Source organism: Ahaetulla prasina, chromosome 2 (assembly GCF_028640845.1).
Source record: "Ahaetulla prasina isolate Xishuangbanna chromosome 2, ASM2864084v1, whole genome shotgun sequence".
Taxonomy (NCBI): Eukaryota; Metazoa; Chordata; class Lepidosauria; order Squamata; family Colubridae; genus Ahaetulla; species Ahaetulla prasina.
In genome coordinates, this window is record NC_080540.1 from 220,741,196 (window position 1) to 220,767,214 (window position 26,019).

The following is a 26,019-nucleotide window of genomic DNA, read 5'->3' on the forward strand; positions in this document are numbered from 1 at the left end:
TTAATGAATTAAAATATTAAAATGTTTAATTGACCATGACATTCTAATTTGTTTTTTGTAAAGTCAAAGATAATTTAATAATTTTTTCTTAAGGTTAGGGTGGTTAATTTGCTAGTGCACCAAGACAAATTCCTTGTGTGTCCAACCACACTTGGCCAATAAAAATTCTATTCTATTCTATTCTATTCTATTCTATTCTTTCTATTCTATTCTAGTGTTGAGAAGTGGTTAATTTGTAAGTTAATGTCTTAAGTAATTTTTAATAATGAGAATTTAACACTAAACAAAATAATATAACATTGTTTTTACATTATTTAAAAATGTCACTCAAAAATGTAAAATGTGAATGTAGCAGATAATCTTGCAAGCTCACCAACATAAAACTATTTGTTGCTGAAACTATTTAAAATAATGGATATGAAATCTGAATTTAATTAAATCATATCACATAAATAACTCTTGTTCTTCCCAACCACATCTATTTGATCAGATAACTGCTTTTATCAGTTTTATTTCTGTCAATATTTGATCAGGGCAAACATAGCTATTTCAGATGGAAATCTAGTATAATCTAGAGTTATCTAAGTTAAAAGTGGTAAAAAGTAGGCTTTTATTTAGATACTTAAATTTTTGCATGATCAGTGGGAATATTTGCATGTTCAAATCTAAGAATACCACCATGGCTGTAAGATTTTTTTATAGAATATATTTCTCTTACTTGTATTCAGTCTCTGGCAATTAATTGTCATTATTTGTTTAGTTAATAATATTAAATTCCATTTTAATTTGATAGATTCCACCACAGGAATGTTTAGGTCATTTATTGGGGAAAAAAAGGAATGAATCAGCAATACTCTGATATTTCTATGAAATATATTATGATGCTTCTAAGGCAAGAACTACTGTCCTGATATTGCTTTCTATTCTCCCTTAGATATATTGGAATGCAAATACAAATATCCATAACATTTAGATGTGATGCTGTTTACTGTAATTATTTAACTATTTGGCTATAATGGAATTTTCATAATAATTAATTACCGTATATACTCGAGTATAAGCCGAGTTTTTCAGCACGTTTTTTGTGCTGAAAAACGTCCCCTCGGCTTATACTCGAGTCTACGTCTTCGGGAACCCCGCACAGGAGGGGGTACCGAACGGACTCCCATGGGAGGGACGGGGAGCGGGCCCGCCGAGGTCTCGCGGGATTTGTCGCCCCCAGGCCGGCCCCCATTCCCGTGTCTGGTGGGCGGACGGCGCAAACTTGGCGGACTGTGCATTGGCGCGGGGAAGCCCTGGTGGTGCAGTGAGAGGGCTGGGCAGGGGAGCCGCCAGCCTTCTCGGCTGAGGAGGAGGTTTCCCGACGAAGCCGCCGCCGCGAGAGCCACCCAAAGGCCAGAAGAAAGGTCATTCCATCGGAGTAATGCTCCTTCCTCTCCGCCTTACCCATGCTGTGCGAGCCCGGCTGGGCTGCAACCCGCCGCCGCTCCTTCCTCAGCCTCCGGGGCTCGCGCTCTAGCAGCCGCCAAGCTCAGGCCGGACTCGGCAGCTCCCCATCAGCACTCGCACGGCGCGATTCGGGCAGGAGGAGTCGGGCTCGCTCTGTGGCGGTGGCGCGCTGCCGCCGCCGCCACCACCGCCACGGAGCGAGCCCGACTCCTCCTGCCCGAATCGCGCCTGCGCGAGTGCTGATGGGAGCTGCCGAGTCCGCCTGAGCTTGGCGGCTGCTAGAGCGCGAGCCCCGGAGGCTGAGGAAGGAGCGGCGGCGGCGGGTTGCAGCCCAGCCGGGCTCGCACAGCATGGGTAAGGCGGAGAGGAAGGAGCCTCGCCCATTACTCCGATGGAATGACCTTTCTTCTGGCCTTTGGGTGGTTTCGCGGCGGCGCAGAGCGCAGCGCCACCCCGCCCGCGCCCCTCAAACTCGCGTTCCGCTTTCTGGTAAATTGGAGACGCCCCGGGTGAACAAACAATGCAGCAACTCAGAGCAAGCCGGCGATTGGCCAAGCTCAACCAGTAGAAAAAAAGGTTCTCCCCGTGTCGTCATTGTTGCTAGGCAGATGTTCAGGCGCAACGGAGAGAGAAGAGGGGAAAACCTCCTCCCTCAGCCGAGAAGGACTGCACCGCCAGGGCTTCCCGCGCCAATGCATAGCCTGGCGGGAGTTACTGCAGCTCACCTGCCCCGCCCCAACTGGTGGTGTTGGGGCAGCAGCTGCCGCTTTCTAGCAAAAGGTCGCCGCCCAAAACTCCTCGCCTTCTCCTGGGAAGGGCTGGATGGCTAGCCGGGAAGGGTTAAATAAGCAAGCCAACCTCCCTCCCTCCCTCCTCTCCCCCGCAAGCGAAAGAGCGTTTTCCCGTTGGAAGAGAGAGAGAGAGAGAAAGGAGGGGCCGTTCCTCCCCTTCTTTCATTCTTTCTTCTCCCTCCGTGCTTCAGAAGCTGGGCGTGTGTGTGCGCGCCCTAGTCCCCTTCTGTTCCGTGGCGCTGGAAGAGAGAGAGAGAGAGAAAGGAGGGGCCGTTCCTCCCCTTCTTTCATTCTTTCTTCTCCCTCCGTGCTTCACCGTGCTGGGCGACCTGGAGCAGCTGCTCTTCAGCCAGATGCTCGGTGAGTCAGCCCGTCCCCTTCCTTCCCGTGGGGGTCTGCCTTGCTGGTGAAGGTTATTGGGGCTTTTGAGCAAGGGAGGAGGAACGCGAGCACCGCCTTTCGCTGGCATTCCGGGATTTCCTTTGTTTAGAGCTGGGAATCCCCCTTCCCCCTTTTGCACTCCCTCCCCCCCTCTCTCACTCCCTCTCTCCCACACACACACACACACACACACACAGACTTCTAAAGTCGATTGGCACAATGCTAAGCAAACACAGCAGTGGGTCAAGGGTGAAGGGCTAGGAACCTGGCAGGTGAAAGGTTGAGCGACATGAAAGGCAAAGACCACAATTGTTTTAAGAAAGAAGCTTTAGCAGGAGGGGGATGGAGGGTGTTTTAAGTTTTGGCAAACAGCCAGGCCAACTGTATTGGAGAAGGTCACACAACTGGCCTTAACATTTTAGCTGCTGTCTTTTCCTCACACTTGGGTTTAATGATATTAGAGATCCTTATTGCCCTGCCAAAAAAAAAAAAGAGCCACCCCAACGTCTATGAAAATTAACCTTCTCTGCCAAGAGACACTGTGCAGGGTATTTTCACTATTGGTGTGCATACAGGCTTAGATTTGTGCTGGGTTCTTAGTGCTTAGAGCACTGACCTTCAGAGGCACCCTGGTCCCTTGGAAGCTAAAGGAGGACTCATTTTCATGCTTGCAGTTGTATTGTCAATTTCTGTGAGACAATGTTGTTGAAGTAACTCACTCACTCATTCATTCATTCATTCATTCATTCCTTGTGTGTCCAATCACACTTAGCCAATAAAAATTCTATTCTATTCTATTCTATTCATTCATTCATTCATTTTATTTTGTCAAATACATATTAAATAATTATATAAATATAAGCATGAATTGAATACATAAAAGGAATACAACTAAAGGGAACATTAGGACAGGGACGGTAGGCACGCTGGTGCTCTTATGCACGCCCCTTACAGACCTCTTAGGAATGGGGTGAGGTCAATACTAGATAGTCTTTGGTTAAGGCTTTGGGGATTTTGGGAAGAGACCAGAGTCAGGTAGCACATTCCAGGCATTAACAACTCTGTTACTGAAGTCACATTTTCTGCAATCTAGATTGGAGGTTCACTTTTAAGTTTGAATCTATTGTGTTCTCGTGTATTGTTGTGGTTGAAGCTGAAGTAGTCATTGATAGGAAGTACATTGTAGCAGATAATTTTATGAGCTATGCTCAGGTCATACCAAAGGCGGCGTAGTTCTAAATTTTCTAAAGCTGGGAATCCTCCTTCCCCCTTTTGCACTTTTATTGTTTTTCGTTCAAATAAATATTCATGTTATTTTACTTGGCTCTATCTTTATTTTTTACATTGACCAGTAGCTGCCTCATTTCCCACCCTCGGCTTATACTCGAGTCAATAGTTTTTCCCAGTTTTTGTGGTAAAATTAGGTGCCTCGGCTTATATTCGGATCGGCTTATACTCGAGTATATACGGTATTTGGAAAATATATTGCCCCTAATAGATTCTAGCCATTATGAGTTTGCTAGCTAATTCAACAGTCAACATATTTCTTTCACAAAATTAATGTCATATACATTTGTCTTAAGATTCTTTAACTTTCCACATAATCATTGTGAATGAACGTCATCTTTATATTCTCCATGCTAAGATGGCAGTACTATATGTTAGGTATTTTTGTATACAGATCTTGTAGGTACAAATTAAGCATGTAAATTCTTACTATTTATTCTATAATTCTGAAAATTAAAAACTATTCTTGAAAATAAATATTTATATATAGACAGATATACTCAATGAAGGTACTGCTGTTTTTAGACATAGTGAGTGAAAAAATAGCCAGCTACAGAAATCTAATAAACAAACTCTTAATATATCTTTTTAATCCCAACAATTTTAAAAGGGGCACAGTAGAGAAAGTGCAAAAATCCATTTTGGTATTAGCAAGACATGTCAATTTAGAGGTGACTTTTTTTTCCATTATAGATTTTTTTAAATTCTAGAAAATATATAATTAGGTACGTCTTATAATGTGCAGAAAGTTTATGTGTATCTGTCCCTAATTTATGGATTTGTCAAATGAACAAAAAAGATTTTAAAACAGAAATTACTCCCTCTTTGTGCGTATGTGTAAAAAGGTTTTTTTTATGGAGCTTTGCTTTGGAAAAAAATAAAGAATGCTAGTAAGTGTTTAATTATATTTCTTTAATATAAATTTTTAACCTAAAAGCAACCGAAAAGAAGGGTTACACTGCTTCAGATCCCAAACTTCCAAATTCACTCCCAATGGAATTCTTATTTCTCATGAGAAGAATTTCTCTCTCTTTTCCTGGAATTAGCTGATTTTGGATATCCTAATCTCTCAAGGTCAATGGTATCAGCATCTCCATTTCCCTTTCATCTGTTCTTTTAAAATTTGAAACTTGTTCAGAAGATTACAGCCTTAGATACTGCAGTGTTGCTCATTCTAATTCTGTTTATTGATTGAACTACAAGATTCTCTACCCAAAAGTACCAGGCAATGCTTGAATGATTCTGATTTTCAAATACAGGCCATTTGGAAGGGGAAAAAAACCCAAGTGTGTGTGTGTGTGTGTGTGTGTGTGTGTGTATGTATGTATGTATGTATATATATATACACACTCTGAAATGTTAACTAGTCAACAATAACCAAAGAAAGAGTACGTATTGAGTGCACCCATGCTTTTCTCTAAAAGAAAAAAAAAAGTTTGATGAGTACAATTAATGTTGCAGCCATTGTATTAGTGCTCTGTGTGTGTGTGTCTGTGTGTGTTTGTGTGATGCATGGTTTTTGTTTTTTCATCTTCCACAAGAGCCAAAAAGTTTCCTGCCGCTCTTTTTCTAGCTATTGACAAATGATTGCCAGATGTGCAATCTTTGCAGTGCTCCCTCCTCTCAGCAAACCTGCAGTGATGAGATATTTGATTCTCCCCTGCCCATTTCATCTGCTTTCCACATCTGCCAGGGACACACAAGCAATATATCCCTACATGAGAGTTTAAAGCTTACCCATGCTCCTTTTCTACATCCCTTCCCCACCAATCCAGACTCTCTATATCAAACAGGTAAAACTTTTTTGAGAGATGGACCCCTGCAGATCTCCAGCATTTTGGGAAAAAATAGTTTTTTTAATTATATGCTTCTAAGGTAACTAAACATTTTTAGTTTTGTTTGATTTAATTTAATTTTACTTTTTGTTATTTTAATATATGCATAATATATTAATAATATATGCCTCTAGATAACAAGCTGAGTTGTGGAAGTATGTAATGTACTCAGTTTGTAAGGCTATCAGACTTATCAAAACACACTTAACTCTTGCATGTTTATTAATAAGCTCCACTAAACTATTTTTAATGATTGTTGAAATACAGGTAGTCGTTCGCTTATGATCACAACTGGGATGTGTTCATTAAGTGGGACAACACATGACCGAACTCAATTTTATCATATGTTAAATTAATCACTATTGGCATTAATTAAGCAAATCTCATAGTCATAAAATGAATCACACAGTGGTTAAGTGAATCTAAGTTTTCTAATTGACTTTGCTTGCCTTCTGCCAAGTTTGCAAATCATGATCATGTAACTGCAAGACACTGCAATCATTGTAAACACAATCTAGTTGCAAAGTGCCTCAGTTGTGATCACATGACCGTGGGGAATGGTGCAGTGTGGTAACTCTAAGGATGGGTCACTTTTTCCTGAGGTAAACTTCAAACTGTCGTTAAACAGTTACACTAATGGATATAACTTAAGGACTAGTTGTATAGAGCAAATCACAATAAAAGCTTAGCCAAACTGAAACAATATCAACAATTTCTAAACATCGATGAGGAGTAGAATAAAGACTTCCCTAATTTAAAATAAAAAGTTTTTTTGTTCCTGTTGTTTCAAAGATGATTATTTTTAGCAATGTGAATGGCTGAGTATTCCTTTAAAACTTTATATAATAATAAATAACCAGACACAGAATTGGGAAGAAACAAGGGATTTGTTCATACTGATAGTTTTACCATTCAATTTTTTTCTATAAAATATTTTTTTTAAAAAAATTACATTTTATTTTTAGCCTGTTCAGTAGTGTGGCCTCTGGGTTTTTCTATTAAGTTTGGCTGAGCAAAACTGTCTTCAATTTTCAGCCAAGTTTTAGAGACGATTTAGAGGAAATATATCTCTAGCTTTATATAAATGCTTGTTATTTGCTTTTTTTTTGTCTGCTGTAAAATTTCAGTTTGATAAATATTTTTGTATTTTTTTAAGCTTCAAATCCGTTTTACTTTTACATAGCTAAAATATATATAATTCATAAAAATATAGAAAACAATAAAAAAGCAACAGTAAAGATGAGAAAATATTCTTGTCATGGATCTTAAAAACTTCAGACTAGGCAGACAAGAGCGCAAGTGTGGCGTAGTATTGTAGGATAGCATAGTATCATGTGTTTGATTGATTTTTTAAATTATTATTGTTGGAAGAATGAGTGCCATTTGAAATAGGTGCTTCACATATTAGATTGTTTCATGCAAGTGCCAAGAACATAGAAAGAATACCAATATGCACCTGGGACTATTTCTTTTTCAGCAGTAGCCCCTTAAGAATAAGATAACATACTGTAAATTCCCTAGAGGATAAATCATAGCTGGATCATTCAATGTTTATGTGCGGGAATAGTGAATTATTGAAGTCACAGCACACTGAAAATGTTCAAGTGGGGGGGGAGTCTCTGTGATTTGCGGACGAGCAGCCTATTCTGAAATCACTTTTCCTTCTAAGCACACAGCGGATGCTGTGATAAAAAGTAGAATATTTGAAGGTCAACAACGACGTTTGGCTCTGTGCTCCCTATGCAAGTCTGAAGCCCCTGTCCCACAAGGCAGGAGCTCCTTCCTATTCAAAACACTTCACATAATGTGGCCTTAATAAAGCAATTCTGGGTTTCTCATGCTTCCCTACACTTCTTGCCATTGTGACTCAGGGAGTTAGTGAGAGACACAAAACAGTGGGAGTGTCATCCGGAACCAGCACCTAGGGAATGTCCTTCAGAGGACAACTTGTCACAAGCCGTCAAAGAATCGAGTGGCTTTGTGGTCTCTGAACATCTGGCAGCACTGCACAGGAAGCTGGGGGGGGTGTCATTAATTGTGATGAAATAATTTAAACCATCAGGAATAAATGAGGCTGTTAAGTGAAGTTCATATTCCATTTGCTGTGCACATGTGCCAAGCAGCTTGTGTGCATTTTAGAGAGAGAGAGAGAGGGAAAAAATTATTAGCTTGTGACCAGAAGTGAAATGGATAGAGTAAATGGAATGTATTTATAGTGTAATAACATTTTGCAGAATTATACAAGAGCAATGTTAAAAAATGTAGGGCGTTTTTGTCTAAAAAGTTTGGCATGAAAGTGAGGTGTTAAGGAAGCATTTCCCTTTTCTTGTTTTGCTTTTTATTAAGAAGCTTGCATGCCATCTATCAAGATATATATCACATGTTAAAGATTAACTATACATTATCTAGGCTGAATGTGTGTGTTCCACTATGCAGCAGGGAAGAACTGCAGACAAGACCAGCAGAGTATATGAACTAACAGATGCATCTGCTAAGATTTTTAAAAGCAGTGGTAGTATCCAGCCCACCTGAAAGCATTTGCTAAGGATATTGTGGGTGATGTCATGAACTGTCCCCCATTATAAGCACATATGTGTTTTCTGAAGTGGTCTAATTCAAGAAAAAAAAATTACTTCCCTTGTGTTATGTATAAATGAAATTCAATCCCACATGACTTTTGAGACTTGCAATTGAAACTGTAAGCTGTTTCAAAAGGCAATTTACCTGACACCGAGTAAATAAAAATGCTATTTCTGTTGATTGATCTCTGATAATCCTGTAATGTCATCTTGCAACATGCAAATACATCACCCTTGTCTTTTAGTATAAGGTATTTATATAAGGGACGCGGTGGCTCAGGGGCTAGCTTGTCAATCAAAAGGTCGGCAGCTCGGCGGTTCGAATCCCTAGTGCTGCCATGTAACGGGATGAGCTCCCATTACTTGTCCCAGCTTCTGCCAACCTAGCAGTTTCGAAAGCACGTAAAAATGCAAGTAGAAAAAATAGGGACCACCTTTGTTGGGAAGATAACAGCGTTCCGTGCGCCTTTGGCGTTGAGTCATGCCGGCCACATGACCACGGAGACGTCTTCGGACAGCGCTGGCTCTTCGGCTTTGAAATGGAGATGAGCACCGCCCCCTAGAGTTGGCAACGACTAGCACATATATGTGAGGGGAACCTTTGTTTATGTTTATGTTTATTTAAACAAACAAACATAAACAGGGGAACCTTTACCTTTACCTTATTTATATATCTTCTCAAACACCTCATTCCAAACAATTTTTCACTCTTCTACAACTTGTTGCTGAATATTTGCTATTTCAGATTGAAATGAGTTTACTACACTGGTGGCTTGATGCTCTTAAAGATAATCAGTTCTCTATTGAGTCGCCTCAGCATGGTTTTGTCTTGTAAAATATTTAGTAGGTTTCTTTCTATTTGTGCCTTTCAATAAGATTGCGCCTCCTAAATTCAGCATTTTGGTTTTCACCGAGTTCCTGAATCTTTTCCATGGGCAGTTATTACTTCTTTTTCAGTACTTTATCTCTGCCAGGAATCTTATATAATAGTTCTGTAAAAATTACTCTAGAAATGATGGTACTCCTTCATAACAACTAGCTATTGCACCTCCCAATTATTTCTAAAGAACAATATTCTTTCTGTAGACATTTTAAATGTATCCAGAATGAAAAAAAAAATAAGAGTGGGATTGCTGGTTCTATGGAAAGAGGGATCAGTTAAACCTCAAAATAAAAATGTCTTTAATTTGAAATAGGAGAGATGATCGAAGTCCACATTTAGGATTAATGTGATAGAAAGACAGAAATGAGAAATGGGTGAGATCATTATCTTTGACCATTATTTTTCTCTCTTCTGGACTCAACCTTTCTGTCTCTGATTCACTTTCTGACTGTCTTATCTGCTTTGAGAGAAACAGGAACTTGGGAATGGAGCAGTCACCAGAAATACCATATCTATTTCAATTCAATTCAGAATACAACTAGAAGGGATCTTGGAGGTCTTCTAGCCCAACCCACAGCTCAAGTAGGAGACTCTATACATTTCAGACAAGTGGATGTGTAGTCTCTTCTTAAAAACCTCCATTGATGAAGCATCCACAATTTCTGAAAGCAAGCTGTTCCATTGGTTAATTCTTCTCACTGTTAGGAAGTTTCTTCTTAATTCTAAGTTGCTTCTCTCCTTGATTAGTTTCCATCCATTCTTTCTTCTCCTGCCCTCTGGTGCTTTGGAAAATAAGTTGACGCCCTCTTCTTTGTGGCAGCCCCTCAGATACTGGAATGTTGCTATCATGTACCCCTAATCCTTCTTCAGACTAGACATATACAGCTTCTGCAACTGTTCTTCATATGTTTTAGCCTCCTTTAATCATTGCAGCTGCTCTTCTCTGCACTTTACTCCCCCAAAATTTCAACATCTTTTTTTTCCATGTCGTAGCTCAGTATGAGCGCAGACTACCCACCACTCTTTTTAAAGCAACTAGTATCTGCACTAAGTTGTACAGTAATAAATAGCAGATGTGATTTCCAATGATTTTTAAGATTCTCCTTGCGGTGACTTCTTCATTTTTGGATAGTCTTGCTATCAAGGATCAGGCAGGTAAGTGAGCAGGAGGCACCGGATTCATCTGGGAGAGACAGAAATGGCTGTTTTGCAAGTGGCTGCTGACAGTCATATGCTGACAGAAAAGTTGCCTTTTCTTTCATTTTTTTGCCCTTTGTGTGTGCAGGACATGGGTGGGAACCTGGAGAAATGACAGCTGCTGTCAAACAAAGAATTCAGCATAGGCTTTCCTTCCATGCTTCTCCAGGAATTTTCTTCTCCGCTTAATGACACTTTGTAATGAAGAACAGAGCCTTACTGTTTATTCATTCATGTGGTGCTAAGAGGATCAGAAATAGAAAGTGTTCTTCATTGCAGTTAAATACTAAAGTTGGAGTTTTATTTTACATTTTAGAATGATTTAGGTCATTGGTCTCCAACCTTGGTCCCTTTAAGACTTGTGGACTTCAACTCCCAGAGTTCCTCAGCCAGCTTTGCTGGCTGAGGGACTCTGGGAGTTGAAGTCCACAAGTCTTAAAGGGACCAAAGTTGGGGACCCCTGATTTGGATCTAACTCTCTATATCAGGGGTGTCAAACTCGCGGTTCCTGCGCTGGATGTGTCACACACTGGCCAAGCTCACCCCTGGTTTAGTGAAGGGGGAAAAAGCCGTGATATGTCACGTGACGATGCGAGTTTGACATCCCTGCTCTATATCAGGGGTCTCCAACCTTGGCAACTTTAAGCCTGGCGGCCTTCAACTCCCAGAATTCCCCAGCCAGCTTTGCTTTGCTGGTTTGCTGGCTGGGGAATTCTGGGAGTTGAAATCCGCCAGGCTTAAAGTTGCCAAGGTTGGAGACCCCTGCTCTATATTATATAGTTACAGGTAGTCTTCAGCTGATGATCACAGTTGGCAGCATTTCTATCATGGTCATTAAATGAGTTGCGCCCAGTTTCATGACTTTTTTTGTTGTAGTCACTGCGGTGATTAAAAATATCCAGTTTCCTCTATTCACTTTGCAGTTCAAAAATAGCGATCATGTGACCCTGGGACATTGTAACCACATTGTAAATTCATGCTGGTTGCCAAACACCTGGATTTTGATCACACGACACTGCAGTAGTTATAAGTGTGAGGACCAATTGCAAGTAACTTTTTTCACCACCATCATAATTTCAAATGGTCATTAAATGAATGGACATCATTGAGGATCACCTGTAACATGAGGACAATCTCAGTAATTTACAGATGAAAAGTAGTATATAAATGTAGTTATTTTCATTTCATACATTACTAGAAGTCTGTAGTCATGGTTGTAGTTATCCAGGTCATGGTTGTCCTAAAGGACCTTTTTTAGGTGGCAGGTGGACTTTTTTTAAAAAAGACATTTCACTTTTCATCCAAGAAGCTTCTTCAGCTCTGACAGGATAAGTGACATACATCACTAGGTATCGGGGTGAAATGCTACCGGTTTGGGCCGGTTCACATGAACTGGTAGTAAAAAATGCTACTGGTTCGCCGAACCGATAGTAAAAAAAGTTTTTAAAAAACTTCCGAAGATCAGCTGAACAACGTGCGATCGTTGGAACTTTTTTGTTGTTGTTGCTTTTTAAAGCATTTTTTTTACTACCAGTTCCAGAGAACCGGTAGTAAAAAATGCTTTTAAAATGTTTTTAAAAAGGTTCCCAAGCTCGCACGCCACAGCTAACTTCCCCCCCTTTGGTATCTACTTACCTTCCCAAGCCTCCTTTTTGTGTGTACTGCGCATGCACATGTGCAGCACGCATTTGGTGTGTACTGCGCATGTGCGTGCCCATTGCACACTTGGCTTGCGGCGCCCATGCGCAGCCAGCAAACCAGTGGCAAAACGGTTCCGATTTCACCACTGCTAGGTATCCATTAACTAAAACAAATGGTAGTAGGAGGGATTAAGAGGAAAAAAAGCATTAGGCAGATACAAATTATTCTGCACAATAATATACAGTAAATGATATGTAAAGGTATCGCTGAATTGTTGAACATTTAGCCATACAATGAAAATGCTATTGCCAAAAACGTTAATAGAGGACTTACTTAGGGCTACCAGAATAGAGGTGCAGAAATCCACATGAATATGGATGATAGGAAAGACTAATTCCTATATTCTTTGTTGCCATCTGGTGATTGTCCTGATTGTTGCAGGTGCCTAACAAACATGAGAAAAACGTTTATTGAATTAGTATCATCTTAACTTAATATTTTATTTATTTATTTCGTCACACAGTATATATAAGCATAAGCATGAAATAACTAAACAATATATAAGCATATATATAAGCATGAGTATATAATAACTATATTAATTGGATATAATGAAAGGAAACAATAGGACAGGAACGGTAGGCATGCTTGTGCTCTTATGCATGCCCCTTACAGACCTCTTAGGAATGGGGTGAGGTCAATAGTAGAAAGTTTTTGGTTGAAGCTTTGGGGATTTTGGGAAGAGACCACAGAGTCAGGTAGTGTATTCCAAGTATTAACAACTCTGTTACTGAAGTCATATTTTCTGCAATCAAGATTGGAGCGGTTAACATTAAGTTTAAATCTATTGTGTGCTCGTGTATTAATATTCTTTAAAAACCTAAATCATTGTACTGTTAATATGTGACAGTCTACCTCTTTATTTCAAAATTCTTGTAGATATCTGATATCTTCCTTAATGATACTCATTGCCTATCTTTAAAAAGTACTGTAGACTTAGAATAATTGCATACATGTTTTAAGTGTTAGTTATTCAAGAGTTTTATATTTGGTTTTTGAAAATGTCAGTAAGATGTCTTAAAATATTAACAATCCTATTAGTTCAAAGATTTAACTGGTATTTTAAAATTGGGATTATCTCAAAATGTACCTTTATCTTAATGAATAATGAGCAAAACGGTTCTTGTATTGCAAATCTTCCTAATACTCCAGCTTGAAACATGTAGAATTTTGATAAAAAGAATTTAGCATTACTAATTATTGTAATGACTGGGAAGTATCATCTTATAATTTCTTTCCATTCATATTTTTATTGGAATAAAGGAATGCAAATTATTACTAAAAATATCAGAAAAATATAGAAATACTTTTATATTAAAAATATTTTGTATCTCCAAACAACACATAAATAATTAAGTAGTAAAGCTGAAGTAACCAACTGTATTATATCAATCACAACAAAATATCCCAAACGTAACAAAACGTGTTACTCTTACTTTTCAAGGCTGTCCTAAGGCTATGTATTACTGTATTGCAATGTCCCAAATGAACAGAAAAGAAAAATAAACCCCACCCTTATAATGTAATAAACTGGAATTCTTACGCAAACTAAGGAGGGTTCCTTTGATGTTCAAAGAGATTGTTGTTATAGCTACCCATCAGGAGAATCATTGGCTGGGACATTAAAACAAACATATATGCAAACACGTAGATAGCACTTTGGATGTTATTAACTTACATCCGGGACAACAATATATAACAATATATATATATATATATACAGTTCATCTAAGTTAGAATTACCAGATCTGGGTTGCAAAAATCTCATGACCACCAGATGGCAGCAAAGAGATACAAAAATCTTTTGCTCTTTGATCCCATTACCTATTGTATCTAGGGATCTCTGTATAACCAACTGGAAATGTTCTGTTCATTTACAGGTAGTCCTCAATTTATGACCACAATTGAGCCCAAAATTTCTGTTTTTAAGTGAAACGTTTGTTAAGTGAGTTTTACCCCCTTTTACGAACTTTCTTGCCTCAGTTGTTAAGTGAATCACTGCAGCTGATAAGTTAGTAACCTGGTTGTTAAGTAAATCTGGCTTCCCCATTGACTTTCCTCATCAGAAAGTTGCAAAAGGGGGATCACATGGCCCCTGGGCACTGCAATGGCCATAATATGGAACACCTGCCAAGTGTCTGAATTTTGGCCACATGATCATGGGGACACTGCAAAGATCGTAATTGTGAAAATTGGTCATAAGTTACTTTTTTGGGTGCCGTTGTAACCTTGAACTGTCACTAAATGAATGACTTGTATTTGTTGGTCTTCAATTGATACTAACATACATAGCACCCTCCTTAGTCTTCCCCCCCCGCCAATCCTGTGAGATTGGTTGCTCAGAAGTATGTTTCTGGCCCAACGTCAGCTTTGTAGACTTGCGCTTGGGACTCTGTTACCCAATGTATTATAGAACATTGTCTTTGAAGTAGCAGCTATGGAAGTCTTCTGGGATTGCTCTGAAAGGGCTCATATCATCCAGATGATGATGATGTCCATTCAATCTTTTCTGACTCTTGGCAATTCTATGGGCCAGGTCTTCTGATCTTGCACTACTTCTTTGTTTTTATATACTATGGCTGGTGTCAGCTTTGATGGTACATCCCGATGTACATAAAAATAATTATATCATCCATCTTAAGTCAATAAAGAACTCCCTAAGTTCCATGCTCATCAGTGATAAAGTTAGTGAGCCAGTATCAGGTGGTGTCATTGTTCTGTTATTCTGGGCTTTGATGTTTTATTTCTGGTGTCTGCCTGCCTGTCTCTCTGTCTGTCTGTCATGTAGATATAGAACAGGTAGGTTTTTTTGTATGCTGAGAAATAATTTGTAAAAGCAAAAGAAATTAAATCAGCAATCTCTTGGAAACATTGGAGGCCAATTAGCAACAGTTCTTAAGAAATAAGTTTGTGTGCATAGGCTGAGCTTAATTTCTTAGTCAGCCTTTCCCTATCTGGGAAGCTGAAAGCTCTGCTGATAACTTATCATACATTGGAATTGGGGTCCAGAATGTGAAAAGCTTTTCAGGTCTGTGATTTATGTAATCTTAAAAGTGCTGGGTTCATTAGGATAAACAAAAACCCTTTCTATGATCCTAATTAATCACATATATAGACACACAGACATAACCCAATACTCCAGGCATTGGATAAAACTATCAACACAACTCTTTCAGAGTTGAAAACCTTGAAACCTAGTATTTTCTTACTTTCTTGAATCTCATTCTGTTGTTAGTACAACCTTCTAATATTTGTTTTAACTGTTGTTTCTGACTTGGTGTATATATTTTTTTCATTCTTGAAACCAAGCAGGCTTGAAATCAAGAAAAATGTAATATTGTTACTTCCGAAAGTGATTCTAGGACAAATATAAGCAGTACATAATAACGAGGTAATAAACATTTCCTGCATTCATTATCAAGTGTTTTTACATTGAGCGTGCGGTTTCTATTTATTGTTCCTAGCTAATGATACAGTTTGATCTGTGCTCTATAAATTTATCTAATTTTTATTAAATATCCTCTAGGCTAATCACCCTCCCCACATCTTTAAGAAATGCCTTTGTCAGGACCTTCTGTATCGCTATTTAAAGGGCATGCAGTATTTAAAAAATAGCACATTTCCTATAGAAAGGTGAGCCTTGCAACTTTTGATGAAAGCTTTGCAATAAAAGTAGGGTATATGTTATGAAGAATCTATTTGTTCCTCTGTGAAAACATATAGTATTTATTCTTAGACCTTCCAAGGCACTTAAAAAGAAAAAACCTACCGTAACTATCAAGAGGTGCTACTATTAACTTTCAGAATTCAAAAGGCCTATGAGATTGCTCCATGTTTTGAAGGTGGTGGTAACCAAGTATTGCAAAGGAAGAAGAGGGGTGAGGCATGTTAGAAATGTTTGTGGTTATCTTACTATTTTAATTGGTACTATGGCCAAAAGAAAAAAGAAAAAAAAAGTAACAGTCATAGAATGGGCAAATGAAACAAGATCAAAGTTTGTGAGCTGGGTGCCCTAAGGTAATATACAGCTAAATTCTTTAATGTATTCACTTGGCATAACTAAAGAATCTGTGCTCAGTACCACACAGGCTCATATCTGCTCACTTGCGGTGTGAAGCTAACTGTAGGGACCTGAGCTATTTTGCTTATCTTCCAACCAGAAGGAATGGGAAGTGTGTTGGGTTCTAAAAGGTGTTTATTGCAGACCTTCTTTCTGTTTTGAGTAATGGCAAAATAAAGTGACGAGACTTTTCATATCTTCTCTCATATGGCATTGATGGAAGAGAAGCAGTAGTCTAGAAACCGTGCTGTGTATGTGGAGAGAGAGGGGCAGTGGCCCACAAATCGCCAAATGTGCTGGGCGGGGCAGATCTGTGCGTTCTTCACCGAGAATTTTTCCTGTTTAGCCTGGAGCCCCTGGAATATTATCTGTTGGGTTGGGTTGTCTTTATTAAGTGCAAACTGAAAAGCAACACAAGAAGATAACTATTTTTTTTTTGAATTTACGGGATAATATTTGTATGATTTTAGAAGTAACTTTGTTGGTTATCGGTACCATCAATAAGTTTTCACTTATTTGTATCAATAAATGAATGAACGAACGAACGAATGAATGAAGGAACGAATGAATATGTGTATATTTTCTTCTTATTTATTTTTATGACTTAAAAATCTGTAATGTCAGTTTTGATTAGCTGTCTTACTCTGAATCAGTTTTCACATCCAAATTTCTGACTAATGCTACCATTTGCAACATAAGTAAGTATTCAGTTTATACAATAACTTTGGGAAACGTGTACAAATATTTCTAAAAGAAAAAAGTCATTTAGTAAATTTATTAACGTAATCATTTTCATGTTTTCTTTTTTCATTTACTTGGTAACTTTGTAAATTAATAATTCATTCTGCCCCATATACCATGAAACATATTCTTAAAATTTCGTTTCTCAACACTGGAGTTTTGAAAATGTATACCCTACACTTACACTGTAGATACTGAAATAAGAGAACTGTCAAGAGTACTTAGTATGCTATAACCTCATACTAAACAGGAATTCTGCCTAATTTCTAATTCAATTAGTGATCAAAACTATTTTTAAATCTTTTTTTATCTAGAAAATAGTACAAGTATACTGGGTCATATTTTTTCCTATTTTACCCACATACTGATAAGTTACCTAAAAATGATTTTATTGTAAGCCTGAGTTGGACATCTGCTTGGAGTTAAATCCCATGCAAACAATAAGCTTTACTCCTACAAAGGTAACTATAGTAGGTAAACTTAAAGGCGATAAATAATTTTGGGAAAACATACAAAGGATTCTTCTGAATAAGCTGGAATTTCCCACTGTAGCAAAGCAATGCAAAAGAACTTAGTTATCATGATAGAGCTACAGACATGCAGAATGTATGTCAATTCACGGCTGCTGTTTCAAAGCTAAGCTTATACAAGCTTAAGAAAATTAAACTTCTTTCCCCTTTCCCTTCCTTTGTAAAGACGTTTTGCTCACTTCCAAGACACTAGAATGGTTAAGATAATCTGGAGGTGATATCATAGCACACCTTACCTTACCTTTACCTGATTTTGAAGCCAGACCAGCCTGCTTGCTAATACTGAACTCATGTTGAAGGCCCCCAGTTCTTCAGTGACCTGAACAGGCCAAGCTCTCCATATTAAAGATTCTTGTTCCTATATAGTTCATTCTTTCTGAATATCATCAGTTGTGGGTGTGAGAGTGATGTGTTTCATATTCTGACATTTTCAATGATGAGGGCAATTGCATAGATTTTTTTTTCATACTCTTTATCTGTAGTATACGATACTCAGGTGAGAGATAAATATTTCAAAACATTAAAGCACTCTCTATCTAATTTAAAATAATGATGTAAATAATTTTAACTTTATTTACAGTTAAATATGCAGTGTGTTTTTATTTTGTTCCTGTGAATATTTGGATGAATTGTAGAAATGAATAATGCATTAAAAATTAACTTCTACTGGCTTGTGCTTACATTACGTTGTTTAGCAAAACTGGGAACTTAGATTTCCACTAATTTAAGTTTTAACATACTTCCTTTCATCACTGAAAGGTCATAATTATTTTTTTATAGACTAAAGATACCTGGAAGCTGTATGTAAGACCATGAATGAATATAATAGTGAAGATCTACAAAAGGGCACCCCATCTATTTAAAATAAGATTTAATATACGTATGTCTGTATTTATGTGGAGAGAAAAAGAAGGGCAGAAAGACTGAATGGTATTTATAATTGAAATCTTCATTCTCTTGATGTACTAATGGAAAGGTTTTCACAGTTCTAAAAAGCTTATGATGGAAATTTCAAAATAAACTTTGCTATAAAATTTGGCATAAGGTGGAGTTTGTGCTTCTGGCACTTCTGAGTTTCATTCCCTACCATCCCACAGTTGAACCAAGAAGCCAATTTTAATCTTCTACTAAAGCTTTAGGTACTGTAATTAATCTGCTCATTAGCTCAATTAAAGCTTGCAGCCGTATTTTTCAACCACTCGGTACTTAAAGAAGGAAGCTTTTGGTGGTAAAGCTTTCTTGAACTTTTTAAAAATTTCAGTACAAGTGGTTATCTAATTTCTGTGGTAAAGGTAAGCATACCTTTGTGTATTTGTTATTTCTATAATACAGAAACAGAAATATGGGTGTCAACATGAGCGTAACTTGAAATTATTTTGAAAGAACTATACATTTAAGCTATTTTTTTCATCACTTCTTATGAATAAAGTATGACTGTGATGTATAATAACAGAAATTGGTTTTTTTCCGTTTCATGTTCATGAACCATTATATTTTCCTATATATAATATATAATATATAAATATAATATATATATATAAGGCACAGTGTGTCTTAAAATCCATTTTTTTCTACTATACAAAAAAGTGTGCTGAAAGCATGCATGGCTAGAGATAATTAATATAAGCACAGACCAGATTTAAAAATGTATTAATTGACCCCATTCTATTTATCGTTTTTCATTGATCAGTTGGGAGAACTTGCTTGATCTAAATTCTCCATCAGACAAGGAAAAATTCCTCTTTCTATGCACAGTCTGAAACTGTGCTCTAGATGTAACTTGGAGCTTCAGTGTCTGTACAACCATCTTGTGCATTTTTTAATGAACATTGAGAGTGCTAACACACATAATTTCCCATATTCGCTCCTTAGTTATTAAATTATCTAAATAGTACAGCTACTGTTTAGGACAGAATATCTAAGAAATCAGTCTGGTCGTTTTTTTATCTAGCCACAACCCATTGTGTTCAATAATTGTTACCCCCAAAGTGGTAAGTACAGTGTCCTGAGAAATGAGTGCTGTTGCAATCCACTAGAATTTCTGAGTGGGCCATGAGTTTTCACTCCATGTATTGTTGAGCATTTATATTAAAAGCTAAGCGAGATTAGGAACACATTTCTTTTCAACATTGTAAAATCATATCATATATTTGGCTAAGAGGAATGGTTGCACTGTTAGTTTGTAGGACTGTAAAATGTATAATATTCCCATTACAGTTGCTGGTATCTGCTGGAATAAACATTTTTCATATGGACACAAGCTATTTGGAAGAAAATACAGTTGAGTCTTGCAGCTGCTTTGCTAAGCCATTACATGCTTCAGTTGCAGTTTGTTGAAAAAGTCACTGAATAAACTGCAGCTTGTTTTATCTAACGTTATTCTGTCTCTTCTATTTGGAGGTTATACAAAGAAATTTTAGACGCTAAAAGACTGACACACACACATTTCTTTTTCCCATTGGCTGGATTCAGCAGGCCGTTGAGCAAAACAGACTCTTAAAGCTGCTTGTTGCTAAACCTTTCCTTCCAATTCTCTTTAATAAAATACCCAACTTCCTCTGCAACTGGAAGTAAGAAAAATATTAATAATTGACAATTAGCAATCAACAATTTCTATTTCTCATTCTTCCCTTGGAAGTTCTATTTTCAGATTGTTTTTAAAAGTACTTAGATTAGGAAATCTAAAAGAAATAACTCTGGACTAGATGAATGAGAATAGGAAAAAAAAAAGGGGGGGGAATAACTGAAAGGAAATAAAATGTATTTATTTATTTAGAAAATTTATATGGCCGCCCACTCACTTTCATTGTCTCTGGGTGGCTTACAGACAAATAACTATTACACTGGAGGTTCTTAAGGTTTTTAAGAAGCGATTGGACAACCATTTGTTTGAAATGTTGTTGCTTGGACAGAGGGTTGGATTAGAAGACCTCCAAGATCCCTTCCAATTCCGTCATTCTATTATTTAGGAAAGCATATTTGAAAGAAGGGGTGATCTATTATACTTTATTGGTGATATGTCTTTCTAAACTAGTTAGAAAGGTAGGGCATAAGAACTTCTTTGCTCTTCTTCTGCATTTGTGGATTTTCTATAGCTATCTGACTGAATACTATGGAAATTAAATCTGAAGGTGACAGGTTTTTGATCTGATTCAGTATGACTTACAATGTTTTTTCTTGTACAGAACTTCATTTCTCTGACTTCCTCCAAGCCTCATCTTTCAAAACAGTATTAATACTTTCGGCAATCCTTTGTCATGCATACAAGAAAGTTTCTTTCAAAGGTTTTTTATATATATTAGGATTCTGCAATGGAGTCGGTATAAAGACTGTTGTTGGCTGACCTACTGTCTTGGAAAAACTGAATTTATATAAGCTTTGCTTTAAAATATTTAGTTTCAATGGTAATTTATATAAATTACTAAGTTTGAATAAACATTTTTATAGATAATTAATTAGCAGAGCATTGATATTATCAGAGTAGAATTTACATGCATAAATCACTGATTTTTCCAGACATTTGAACTTTTTATTTACTCTATGTATTTTAATAAATGTAGATTAAACTGAGACACGGGTTGTATAGGATTAATTTAAAATAAGCTATATTTGCCTTGTAAATATTTCTATTATGGTTAATTTGTGCTAAAGGATCGCTGTAGGAAAGATTAGGTATAAGATTAAAATACAAGAAGGATGTTATAAAGCACAAAGGATTACTGCAAATTTGTTTTGCAGTAAAACAAATAAAAAGCAACACCCGTATGCTATAAATCAAATCTAAGTACAACGTTAAAATCTTAGTTGTGGCATTTGGAGATGTCTTTAACCACATGTTTCTAACCATAATTGTGTTTGGGTATCCATCATAGGCCGTAATTCCAAATACCGATTGTTTTTAATTGTGTTGTAAGGTGGAATTATGCTGGTCACAGCTCTGAGTTCATATGGATAGGGAAGGGCTATAAATAACTAAATAAGTATATATATATTCCTAAGGATGTCTATTTTTATATTGACAATATGCCTACTGAAATGAAGACATTTCCCAGAAAATATGTTTAGATTTCAGCCAAAATAAAAATACAATTGAAGACTTCATTAGAAACTCTTGTTATTATTTCAAATTGATTCCAAATCCAGAAATTAGTTTTTCAGTATTTTATTTACTCTATGTATTTTAATAAATGTAGATTAAACTGAGACATGGGTTGTACAGGATTAATTTAAAGTGAACTATATTTGCCTTTTAAATGTTTCTATTATGTTTAATTTGTGGTAGAGAATTGCTGTGGGAAAGAATAAGTATAAGATTAAAATACAAAAGGGATTTTATAAAGCACAAAGGATTAAAAAAAAGATTGATTTCCTTGTGCAGTAAAACATAAAAAGCAACACCCGTATGCTATAAATCAAATCTAAGTACAATAAAACTTCAGTTTAGCTGTAATGATGTTTTATTTTAATATCAAACTGTTGAATTGCCCAAACGCCAAACTTGCAGACAGGATCGGCTTTTAATTAGATTTTCAGTACGTATGCTTAAAATTACAGTAACAATAATCATATAATAATTATAGAATTAATTGCTGTTCTGTTTTATTTATTGCCTTCTGGATTAAACTTCACACTCATGAAGAACATGTGCTCAGGCTGGATTTAAGAGAGTAAATCCAGACATTTTAAAAAAAAATACTTTCCAAGTTGGAGTTCTTGTGCTACATTGTGGGCTTGTTCATGGCTTGTAAAGAATCCAAGGGAATTTGTAATGGGCTGTGAACAATAGATTGCAGTAGGGGGAAAAACAACAAAAGGAGATGGAAGGAAAATTGCCTAATTAGACCCAGCACTACTTCTGGAAACATTAAAAAAGGATCAGAGGAGATCTACAGCAAGAGAGAAGAGTGAAATAGTGCCTCCTTGCCGGATACACTAGGACATTATTTTTCAAAAGGGAATTGAAATTAGACTTAGACTTTTAGGCATGAACAAACATCTGAATGATATTATATCTTTAGTCATTAAATAAGTGATTCTCTAAATATCTTTGCACTGTTTTGTGATATGCTTCCCCCACCCAATGTGCCATTTTTTTCCTGTTCATTATTTCACCTAATTTATTTTTGAACCATTGGTTTAAGTTGCACAAAATAAAAACAACTGAGTATATAAAGTATGCTTTTGTTACATACCAGAGTTGGGGAACGATGGCTCCTTTATTGTGGTTTTCAACTCCCAGAATTCCTGAACAACATGCCTGGCTCAAGAATTCTGGGAGTTGAAGTCCATGTGTCATAAAAGGGACCATCATTTTGCACCCCTCTGCTATATGAAATCTATGAATTGAATGTGGACAACCTGGTATCCCCAGGTTGGAGTACAAGTCCCATAATTCTTCACATCAAGGGCCATTTTGTAAGCCTGATTTTGGTCATCCAAAACATCAGAATAGCACCAGATTACTTATCCTTTTTGTAACGTAAAAGTCTGAAGCTACATTAGTCTGTTTATTTTTTAACATTTGTTATTTCATTGTAAGTTAAAGGATTCTTGGAGTGACTGGAAATAGCAGTTAAGATCTACAACAATAAAAACAGGAAATGGAAAACAATAATAAAAATCATACCTAAAGAACGGTTTTACCAACAGAAGAGATAAGCACATTTTTAAAGCATTGCCAATTACTTAATATCTTGGGAAAAGAATTTCAAAAATATAGCTCTGCTCTTTATTGCCAATAGCAAGAGAACTAAAATAGTGGATGCAGAGTAAGCATAAGACCAAAATAAGTAAGCTTCTTTACAGCAATGCAGTGCTTATAGTATTAAAAGAAACACCGTCAATTGTAGTGAAAGTGGGTAATGTTGTTTCATGTTTCCTTAGCTGAAAAGGGTTTATGATAACAGTTGGAGCATATACCTTGCATGTGCTTCATAGTAGTGGTTTGTATGGCTCTATATACTCTACAAAGAGTTTATGTAGAAGATAGGAATTGTGGTTAGTGATAGAAGGAATTGGCATAGAATGTGTGAGTGATTGAGATACTTCTTGTATGAGATACAGTATATTTGGTTCTCTGTAGACGAAAATATAGCTTCTTTTTATCTAGCTTCTTTCCCCAAAATAATAGTTCTCCTGAGTTCTGCAACAGAGGAAGATTTTCCAAAAATTTCATAAGGAAGGTGCTAATTCACAAGAATGTTGCGAACCAGGTAACCCTGTTCTGGCATTCTGTAGGCACGCTGTGCTCAAAATAATATAGTGTAAGTACTGTGGATTCTGCCTCATATTTACTCTTCACATGAAAGAATGACCGATTCTTTATAGACAGCAGAATGGCCTTTCTGTTTTTGAAGAATTTGTCTATGATTTAGAACTTTAAAATATCACTGAACTAAACCTACTGAAGAGCCTTCACAGACATATAAGGTTCTATATTGCAAGACATTTTCTTCAAACTAGGGACACTTAAGAAGACAGAAGATGGCAGAGCTTGGTTAGTTTTCACTATTCCTTCTCCCATATATAGATTACAGAAAAACAGAATTGTCAAATAAATTTACTGTGGATTGGATATTGGAAACACTTCCAGCAAAATGCAAATAAAAAAACCCAATCGGAATATACTGCTCATTATGACAAAATCAGCACCTGGTGCTTGTAGGGACAATGCAGGTCTTCATGGAAGACATTAGAAGCTGAGCTAGTGTATCTATCTTCCATATTACTAGACAATTTGAATATATATGAATTTTAGCAAATACCAGATTTACAATTGGTAAAAGAAAAAAAAACCAATTGCTGTATTTTAAAATCTTAGTTATGGCATTTGGAGATGTCTTTAACCACATGTTTCTAACCGTAGTTGTTTGTGTTTGGGTGTCCATTATAGGCAGTAATCCCCAAAATATTGATTGTTTTTAGTTGTGTTGTATGGTAGAATTATATCAATCACTGCTCTGATTTCATATGGATAGGGAAGGGCTATAAATAACTAAATAAAATATTTGATATATGTATTTCTAAGGATGTCTATTTTCAAATTGTCAATATGCCTATTGAAATGAAGATATTTCCCAGAAAATGTATTTAGATTTCAGCCAAAATAAAAATACAATTGAAGACTTTATTAGAAACACTGTTATTATTTGAAATTGATTCCAAATCCAAAAATTAGTTTTTCACTGTTATATTTTCTTTACTTTCTATCCTTCAAATCGAGATGTATATATTGGCTCTTAAATGTAATTATTGCTTAAGAACTGAAGTGTCATCAGCTACTGTTCCTACTTCAACCAAATGTTGTAAAAATATTCTGTCAATTGATCTCAGTGGTTGAACTTACATATTTCCAAAGGTCCCTGGTGGCTTCTTTTAGAAGCACAAAAATTGTTATAAAGACTATAAACTAAATATTAATATATTTTGAATTGATGATGTGCCCGTCTCATAGTTGGGTACAAACGAAACAAGTAAAATATGTGTCTTTCAAATGGATGTAGAATTCTACAGTATGGATTCAGTTTATCTGAAGCTTCTATACAAACCAAAAGAATAAAAACTCAGATTGATGCTAATTATATAAAACATAGACTGGGTTTTATAAGGCCTGCACAAGCAATCTTTTAATACCTTGATTTTCTTTCTAGTATATATATTTATATGATTTAATCTGAAAATGCGGACACATGGAAAGCTGCTTGGGAAATATCTACAAATTTCTTTGCTTTTAGGACATGTGCATATTATGCCAGGAATTGTGTTTTTCTGGTTTGTTTCAAGGAAAACTGTAAAACTTTCAACTAAACAGTTCCTGAAATTATTTGTCATGTCATCAAATCTGTCACACAACAGCAATTTCCTCTTCTTCATCTGCCTTAGGTTGTATTATGGTTTGCCAGATGCTCATTTTCCTATTTTTAATAATCCAAGAAACCGGTAACAATGTTATTCTTTGAAGGAATGTAACCCTTAAATACGGCCCGAACATGTAGGTTCCCTATTGTGTATGTTCCCTTCATTTTATCGGGTACAACTTTCAGAAAGTTCTGTGACACACAAAAAAGAACTTTAAGGTACCAAAGTTCATAAATAATGGAAGCAAAATAAAATAATAATAATAAAAAAAGCTCTCACAACATCAGACAGACGCAAAAGCTGGGACCGGTTCTGATGACAGTCTGTCAGTGCCTTAGAGCCTCTGTCTTTGCTACAGCTCACTGAATGTTTTATTTTTGTTATAATTACAGTATCTTGCCTGCACTTTGTCCCTCTGATCCTTTGTTAAAGCCCAGATCACTCTGTGCAGACTGTGCTTGTAGGTGTGATTTATTGAGTGACAAGTAGCTGTAGGGTAGAATACACGCCTCTGTACCTGAGTAAAGCATTAGACATCACAGAACTGGGCGGGGGGAGATGAGGAGGAAAAGCAAAGAGCAGTAACACAGCAGCTCCTGGATACAGATCAGACAAGAGGTTTTGCCACAAATCACCTAGAAACATGTCAGACGCTGTATGTTTGTTGTTTTACACTGAGGGCACAGCCGTAGTCCAAAAGTATTGATTCTTTTCTTTGTACAGAGACA

At 36.7% G+C, this 26,019-nt stretch overlaps 1 protein-coding gene across 9 annotated transcripts in view; it reads left to right on the top strand.

The window, feature by feature from the left end:
* BNC2 (basonuclin zinc finger protein 2) overlaps nt 1-26,019 on the top strand; it is a 481,370-nt gene that overhangs the window by 215,310 nt on the left and 240,041 nt on the right. The window contains exon 1 of one of the 9 annotated variants that reach the window (XM_058170829.1): nt 15,996-16,120. The exons of the other annotated variants lie outside the window; for them this stretch is intronic. The gene's annotated coding sequence lies outside the window, so the exon portion shown is untranslated. Of the gene's footprint in view, nt 1-15,995; nt 16,121-26,019 lie in introns of those variants that run through there. 9 annotated transcript variants of the gene reach the window in all.